Source organism: Muscardinus avellanarius (assembly GCF_963383645.1).
Source record: "Muscardinus avellanarius genome assembly, chromosome: 7".
NCBI lineage: Eukaryota > Metazoa > Chordata > Mammalia > Rodentia > Gliridae > Muscardinus > Muscardinus avellanarius.
Window position 1 is genome coordinate 98,151,245 of NC_137793.1, and position 9,191 is coordinate 98,160,435.

General features: G+C 33.6%; 1 pseudogene across 1 annotated transcript; it reads left to right on the forward strand.

The window, feature by feature from the left end:
- The first annotated feature begins 852 nt into the window (after positions 1–852).
- Positions 853–1,480, forward strand: LOC308265499 (small ribosomal subunit protein eS8-like; annotated as a pseudogene). The gene has a single exon. The product of its transcript is annotated as a small ribosomal subunit protein eS8-like (transcript).
- Positions 1,481–9,191: the final 7,711 nt, after the last annotated feature.

Below are 9,191 nucleotides of genomic sequence, written 5' to 3' on the forward strand. Positions count from 1 at the left end.
CAATGCAGAAGGTCAGTCTCTTTAACAAATAATTTTGAGAAAACAGGATAGCTACATACAGAAAGATGAAAACAGACTCTACCCAATTCCATAAAACAAACAAATGAGCTCAAAATGGATTATAGAGTTAAAGAGAAGACTTGAAATTATGAAACTATTAGAAGAAAATAAAAGAGGAAAACATAATGGACCAATAAAAATAACTCAAAAATTAGAAGATAGCATAACAAAATATTGATGATCAGTCCTGCAGAATTAATGTCAATTAATGTTTTGTAATATTAAATAATATCAAAGTAATACATAATTAAATTTTTAGAAATATGATATAGTATTATATAATAGAAATTATATAATTTTAGGCATATATATATATTTAGGCAGTGGTATAATTTAAAATTTTATTTTAAGCCATTAAAATTTGAAAACACTTATGATAATATTATATAAATGATATTGTACTCATATTTTCAGAAAAAACACAATTCAACTTTGGGTGTTAATAAAATGATTAATAATTTGATAACAATAAAATGATAATAATAATAATAGTTATTATTATTATTATTATTATTATTATTATTATTATTATTCTAGGGATGCAACCCAGGGCCATTCTACCTCCAAGTTATACCCCCAGCCCTATTTTTTATTCTTTATTTTGAAAAAGGGTCTCACTGAGTTGCAATGGGCCTCACTAAGTAGCTGAGACTGGCTGTGGACAGCAGTCCTCCTGTGTCAGCCTCCTGAGTGCTGGATTACAAGCATGGGCCACCATGCCTGGCTCAATTTAAATTATTTTAATGAATTAATTAGAAATACCAGCTAGCTCTTTCCAGCCAGCGCCGAGCGATGGGCATCTCTCGGGAAAACTGGCACAAGCGCCGCAAGACTGGGGGCAAGAGAAAGCCCTACCACAAGAAGCTGAAGTATGAGCTGGGATGCCCGGCTGCCAATACTAAGATCGGCCCCCGCCGCATACACACAGTCAGAGTACAAGGAGGGAACAAGAAGTACCGAGCCCTGAGAATGGATGTGGGCAACTTCTCCTGGGGCTCTGAGTGTTGTACCCGCAAAACAAGGATCATCGATGTTGTCTTCAATGCGTCCAATAACGAGCTGGTCCGCACCAAGACGCTGGTGAAGAACTGTGTCGTGCTCATTGATAGCACTCCGTACAGACAGTGGTACGAGTCCCACTCTGCATTGCCCCTGGGACGCAAGAAGGGGGCCAAGCTGACTCCTGAGGAGGAAGAGATTTTAAACAAAAAAACGATCAAAGAAAATTCAAAAGAAGTATGATGAAAGGAAAAAGAATGCCAAAATCAGCAGTCTCCTGGAGGAACAGTTCCAGCAGGGCAAGCTGCTTGCCTGCATCACATCAAGGCCAGGACAGTGTGGGCGAACGGATGGCTACGTCCTGGAGGGCAAGGAGCTGGAGTTCTACCTGAGGAAAATCAAGGCCCGGAAAGGCAAATAGTCCTCCCTCCTTCCTTAGCTCATGTAATAAAGGTGTTTATTGTTCTATGTGTCCCATGTTCTTCTCATCTGAACACTTGTTTCTGGTTTCCTCTAATCCCTCTCTACCTTCTGCTCTTTTGACCCTGATTCACCCCAGTGTAGAATCCCGACTGGCCCCAACTTGGTCTCGGTGAAGTCTTCCTCTTATGCTGGTTGTCTTATTGTAATAGAGGCAGTATTTCTTAAAGGGTTTCAGTGGGAATGGGTTTGTGGCATGTGCAGGCCAGGTGTAAATGTGTTAGTTTTCCTAGCCCTCAGACTCTTGACAGTATTGGGCTGATACCGAAATTGTAATTTTTAATTTCAGAATCTAGTGTTTCTTTAAAACTTTGTGTATGTGTAAAAAAAAAAAGAAAGAAAGAAAGAAATACCACCTAAGTGTTTATCAAGTTATATAGAAAATGTAGGAAACAGTACGAAAAATGCAAAATAAATAAATAAACCAAAAATAGAAGTAGTGTGAACCCGATTATATAAGTTTTGGCTTCGATTTTCCTGAGAACAAAAAAAGTATTTTTGTTTCAGAAAAATAGTATCTTTTATCTAAATTAGGTATTCAAAAACTTCTCTATGGTCAAGGACAAAAGATTAAACCCCAAGGCCTGTCATTCTTGAGAATTAAGTTTTTTGGTTTGTTGTTTTCTATTTGCACTAGACATGGTGCATTGGACACATCAGTGATGAAGTCCAGACTTCTTTTTAAGAATAAACTAATATTTATTAAACTTACATCTTCCATGACCATTCACAGTTTATTCACATTAAGCTCTCTCCTCAGTTTTTTATATAATAATGTATACTTCCGTTGGTTCAAATTTTAAATTTTAATCATGTTTCACTGTATTATAATGTTTGTTTGCAGTTTTTAGTGTATATCAGTAATATTACAATATTACAAGAAGACAATAACACCCTTCTTGCCCTCCTTGCTGTAATTCTGATGATTTATTTTCTTTGTCATTTTTAATGTGGAGACAAAGAAAGAACATTATTTGCAGCATATATTTTTGTCCTAATTTGTAAGAACATATTTAATGTTTTTAAATAATTAACTTCACTTCAAATAACTTTCTCACATTAATATGTAGTTTCCAACATCTCATTTAAGTATTTTTTGGGTTATAGGAAGTTTGAAGTTCTTATTACTTAATTTGTATCTTTTTATAACAGATTCTATCTAACATCTCAGTGCTGTTATTTAGTGGCTACTATGTAAAATTGTCAAAAGTGTATTAAAATCTCAGAAAGCCTTTTGCGTGTTTAGTCATGTCTTTTTGAAAATATATCGTTCTTATAGATTTCAGAAAAATTTACTCTAAACACTCTCAGATTCCAGGTGCTCATCAGTGCTATATATCTCAGAGGGGAAAATAGGTGAGATTATTTTAATCGCCAGGAGCAATCATCGAATAATTTGGTATATGCTGACAGAATGCAATAGCACATTTGCAAAATCATGCCTTCTCACCTGAGTCGTTTCATCGTTGCTTTGCCAAGTTTATTTTCTTCTCTTAGGTTTTTTTTTCTTCATTAAACATTTTTAAAACTTAATGGAGGGATAATGATATCTATTTCAGATATACTCAAAATAATGACTTCAATCACTTTCTCTTGCCTCTGCTTTTCCTCAATTTATTATTTTTAGCTCAGTGTAGAGTAATGTAAAGAAGTTCAAGAACAGATCCTGAAATAGTATCTTTTCACATCAAGTTTGCCAGCTGTGACAGTGGAGATATTTCCCCTGAAAGGACCCTTCTATCTGGCTGCCAAAGAGGCCTTTTGGGCCTTTCTGTTTAGACAAACATGATCTTAACTTCTCCAGACATTCATCATGTCTGGAGAAAGTGCCAGCTGCTAGAAATGCTGTCACAAATCATAGAGAGTTCACTACTATGGGGTTGAACTCTATTGTTGCCCCTTTTGGCACTTTTTGATTGCAGATGCTTATCTTGACCAATGGTATTCTTCAAAGACATGCTGTGACCCATTGCCCATTTCTATGTCTAATCTTCTAACATTAGACATAGATTATTTGTGCTTTTTTTCATAATAGAAATAGGAAATGGGAAAACTTACTGTACTAATAAAGCATAATACATGGTCTCTCTCAGAAGTGCTTCCAATGAGCCCTGACTCTTTCTCCGATGTACTTTATCCCAAAGAAAACTTGGGATACCTTTTTTGGGGGGAGGAGGGTGAAAGGTACCGGGAGTCAAACCCAAAGACACTCTACCTCTGAGCTATACTTTCAGTCCTTTTTATATTTTGTTTAGAAACAGTGTCTCACTAGGTTACTGAAAGTCTCCATACATTGCTAATGCTGTCCTTCAACCTACAAACCTCCTGTGTCAGCCTCTCAAGTACTGGGATTAGAGGTGAGCACCACCATGTTTGGCTGGATATTTATATATGTGACACAATATTTTACATATATATTTACACACAGATATGTGACACATAAATATATGAGATAATATCTGAGGATGTTTGTTGCTTTTTAGTGAGGATGGTACACAGTATTCGTTTCTCTCTCGTAAGTTTTGTCCTGGTATTATTGGAAGAAGAAATATTATGAATATTCTTTGTATTTATGAAAGCACAATCACCGGGAACTTAGTTTGATTCTACACCGTGGAATGAAACTCACTGAGAACAAGGAAATACAGATTTACTTTTTTTTTTTTGCAATGCTGGGGATGGAATCCAGGAGCATTACCTCTGAGCTATATCCCCAGCCCTGTATTTTATTCTTTATTTTGAAACAGGTTCTCACTGAGTTGCAAAGGGCCTCACTAAGTAGATGAGGCTGTCCACGAACTGCAATCCTCCTGTCTCAGCCTCCAAATGCTGGGATTACAAGTGTGCACCACCACACCTGGCTTAGATTTACTTTTTTTTTTTTTTTTTTTTTTTGGTGGTACTGAGGGTGGAACCCAGGGTCTTTTTACCTCCGGGCTATACTTCCAGACCTATTTTTATACTTTATTTGGAAACAGGGTCTCACTAAGTTGCTGAGAGCCTCAGTAAGTAGCTGAGGCTGGCTTCAAACCTGTGTGATCCTCCTGTCTCAGCCTCCCAAGTGCTGGGATTACAAGCATGCACCACCATGTCTGGCTTAGATTTACTTTTAACATACTAATTACAATTTGTTTCAACACTGATATAAATTGTCAAATGACTAAATCAAGCTCAGTAATACATACAATCACCTCACATGTTTATTATTTTTTTGTGTGTAGTGAGAATATTAAAGATCTACTCTTTGGGTATATACCCAGAAGTGGGATTGCTAAAGCATATACTCATTGTGTTTTTGAGAAACTAAACATTTTCCATAATGACTATACTAAATTATATTCCTAAGAGTATACCAAGTTTTCCTTTCCTCAAAATCCTGCCCAACACATTATTTCTTGTCTTTTTGACAAGATTAGGCTTATTCAGGGTAGTATGGCTATAGACTTTTCTCTTTGATCTTAGATAACTATTCCAATGGGTATGAAGTATAGATCTTTTACCTCATTGAGTAGACAGCAATGTTATATAATGCATTATAAGACTGTACTGATGGGCGTGATGGCACATGCTTGTAATCCCCGTGCTTGGGAGGCAGAGACAGGAGGGCGCAGGTTCGAAGCCAGCCTCTCTGGCTTAAGAGACCTCCTTTCCAAATTTAAAAAAAAAAAAAAAAAATATATATATATATATATATATATGTGTGTGTGTGTGTGTGTGTGTGTGTGTGTGTGTGTGTGTGTATGTTGTGTGTGTGTGTGTGTGTGTGTGTGTCTGGGAGTGTGTGTCTGGGAGTGTAACCCGGAGGTAGAAGGGATTCCAGGAACCCCAGTAGCACCAAAAAAGAAAGTCCTGTACAGAAAGTCATTTTTCACTAAATGTATAAAATATTTACAGGTGAATTTATTTATCAAAACTTTAAAAATGTTAATATGAAAATTTTAAAGTTTCTAGCTTCCTGTTAGTGATGTAATTGCATTTTCAAATCTTATCATGGGAGGAATAAGACAGTTTTCACCAAGTAAGAAGAAATTATGACTTTAGAACAAGAGTGTGCAAAATAACTGGGTGGACACATTTCTGGGAAAGTTGGCTCGAGATACTTTGAATTAAAATATTATGACCTTAAGTTCCAGATTCTGTATTCTTGTTGGTTGTATTTTAAAAAGCAAAAACAATTTTATCTAGAAAATAAAGGCCATTTTTTTCTCACTGAATAGTTTGGGTAGAATATGAACTGAATATGAGGATGGTTTAAAATGTTATTTCTCATTCAAGTAAAGAAAAATTAATCTGGTAGAAAATGTAGTAGTAAATTTATCAGGCTCCTCAAGAGCCTATCTTTCATAGGTTATATAATTCATAAACTATATAAAATTTTATTTAGATTAATGCTTATACTCTAGCTCACACACGTTATACCTCACACAAAAACACATCTAGCCTCATATATGTACAATGTACATTCTTCATAAATGGCTAAGTATATCTTTTGATAATGTTTTGCTCAGTATAGATAATTAGAAAATTTATTCTTCTTAACATGGCATCTTCTGAAAATATCCATCTCAAACTTTCTCTGAACTCATTAAAACATAATGTCAAAAACAAACATAATACACAGTTTATTCTGAAAGATGCAGAGAGATGGCATCACATTATTCCTTGTGAATACAGTATATCTTTGCATTCAGTCAAATGATGTGTCATTTTTTGCAGCTTCTAATTATATAACTAACTTATATCCTGATATTATAGTCAACACAAATAATTAGACAATTTGTTATATGATAATTGTTTAATTTAGTAATTGTTTTTTTGTTTGTTTGTTTGTTGGTGGTACTGGGATTTCTGGAAGCCCTTCTTCCTCCGTGCTACACTCCCAGACCTATTTTTAGACTTTTTTTATTTGGAAACAGGGTCTCTTAAGCCAGCGCAGCTGACTTCGAACCTGAGCGATCCTCCTGTCTCTGCCTCCCAAGCGCGGGGATTACAAGATAGCGCCATCACGCCCGGCTACTAATTTTTTATTAAAATATTAATTTTAATTTTTCCTAGTTTGGGAAAATCAAGGGGTTAGAATTTTTAGCTGTTTTACTGTTGACAATATAGTCATGTGTTTTTTTATGCAATATTAAAGGGTATGTGAAAATCTCTGAAAATATTTTTCTATTTTGAGCTTAAGTACAGAAATAAAAGACCCAATATATGAAATAAACAAGCATTGATGTTGATATTTGCATATGCCTAAAAACTTATAGTTGGATCTAGTGTGATGTTAACAAGTCTCATCCAAAAAATATAAATAACTGATGGAGCAAAATTGATAAGATTTTTATATAGGAATAAAGGATACAACTAAAAGCATTGACTTGAAATCAAGAAAAATTCAATGTGATAAACCTTTCAAACACATTAAATGAAATCATATGACAGGAAGATGAGACATTAAAGACTAATAATTCAGAATGAAGAACATACATGATAAGTACATGATAATTTCAGGGGAATACACATAAAAATATTTGTCTTTTATAATTCTCAAAAAGAACAGAATCCTAAAAATATATTTTAAGGCATTTAAATGTAGAAGTCTGTATTATAGAAGGATTCAAGCATTGGGTTGTGGTGTGGGTTTTATATGGGGGGAGCAGGCACAAAATTTTGGTGAACACTTGTTTCATCAGGGCAACACCATAAACATGAGAGAAATTTCAGTAAAAGCCAAACATTTGCATTTTAAAAATATTCTGTAGATTCCATAAAAATAGATGCTTCTCTATATTGTCCTACCTACTGCCTTTCTTTATTCAAAATAAAGTAAACATAAAATCTACTGCTGAAATTCTCCTGCTGTTTACAATAAAACAATGTAGTTTTCTAATTTGATTTTTACTACTTCAGTTATTAACATTAAAAACCCTTACAACCTCAACTCCATTATTTAATTTGAATTCTCTTTTGTAATTGTATTGTCAATAATCTTCATAATTTAAAAAATAAAGCTTCTCTTTTTTTCTTTGTCTGCACTTATATTAAATAAAGCCATAAACAGTCTCCTATAAGCAACTTCCAATATTGGCTTCTTTAATCTGGTTGCTGGAGCGAGATGGATAGAATTTGAATTGTTTTCACCATCTACTGACTTTGTTTGTGTTATCCTGTCTCAAGCTTCATTTTATTTTCAAGTGTAAAGCTTAGCTATTAAGAACTATATCAGAGTGGTGGTCTATGGATTAAGGGAGATTGTGTATTGATAGGTAAATACTGCAATTTAGAGTAAACTAATACTTACACATTTAAGTGGTGAAGTTGATCAGGCAGAATTATCACTTAGAGTAAACTAGACACTGGGAAGAGTCATAATTCAATTGAAGAAAAATGTCAAGCTGGAAATTTTTTCTACTCTTGCACAATGTAATTAAAAAAAAGTAATCGATGAATCAATATGTCACTTCTATTTTTAGTTGTTTTTGTTCAACATTTCATTGCAAACAACTCCCCTAATAAGTAATAAATCCTCATATTGAAAAAAGAAAAGATTTAAAAATTGTAATCAAATATTTTATGTAATTACATATTATTTATTTTAATTTTTATTATATAATCTTTATTTAGTTATGCATTGCTAAAAGATTTCCTGACAAATTTATAAGAGAGAACATTTTTAAAGAAAAATTTTACATTTATTTCACTATTTTAGTTAGGCAATACAAGGATGGTATCATAAAACAATGTTTCATACTGGATTTCATTGATCTTATAAGTGAAAGATGAGAAAAAAATGTTTGAGAAATAGAATTTTTTTTCCTAGAAATCATCCGTTGCATGTATGACTTTAAAGTGCTATTATAATTTATTGTTTGTGATAATTAATTTTTAAGTTCTTCACTCACTCATCTACATGAATATGGTTAAATCAAAACAGTTATTAATTTCTCAAACATTTCTGGATTTAAACTAACATGTCTTTACGTACAGCTTCTAATTCAAATTTTTTAAAAAAATCTTTATGTCTGTTCAAGAGAAAAATGTATTTATTTCATTTAGCAAGATCTTAAACTGGATATGTATGAAGGAAACAAAACAGTAACAGGGAAGACATTTCCTCAGAGAAGCAGTAATTTTTTCAATTAAACATTACATCTACTTTGACGTAATCTGTCACTGGGCAGATGTGCAGCTATGTTGTTCATGATGTTGCTTTGGGGTTTTTTTGTTTTGTTTTGTTTTGTTTTGTTTTGTTTTGTTTGTACTGATAGTGCTGCTGGGCAGACTCTAGTGACAACATTATTATTTATTAGGTGAAATGAAAAGCGAGCTATTATGAGAAAAATGAACTCTCAGGGAAGAACAATATGTGACTAAGTGAGAAAAGTCAGTTATTAATCTACTTTTGAGATGGCAATTTCCCATTTGTATTATTAAGAGGTAACAAAGTGAAAATGTAACTCGGGCAAACAGAATGTATTTTTCCTGTGGTGTAATGGTTATAAGGTAATGAGAAACAATAAACAAGAAATACAATGCAAAGAAATATAAAACTAAATGTAATTCAACCTCTACAAACTTCTTTTTCCTTGTTCTGTTTGTTACTATTTTCAGAGAAGGCTTATGTGATTGGGATGGAACTTTTACACCTGAGGAGCAACAGA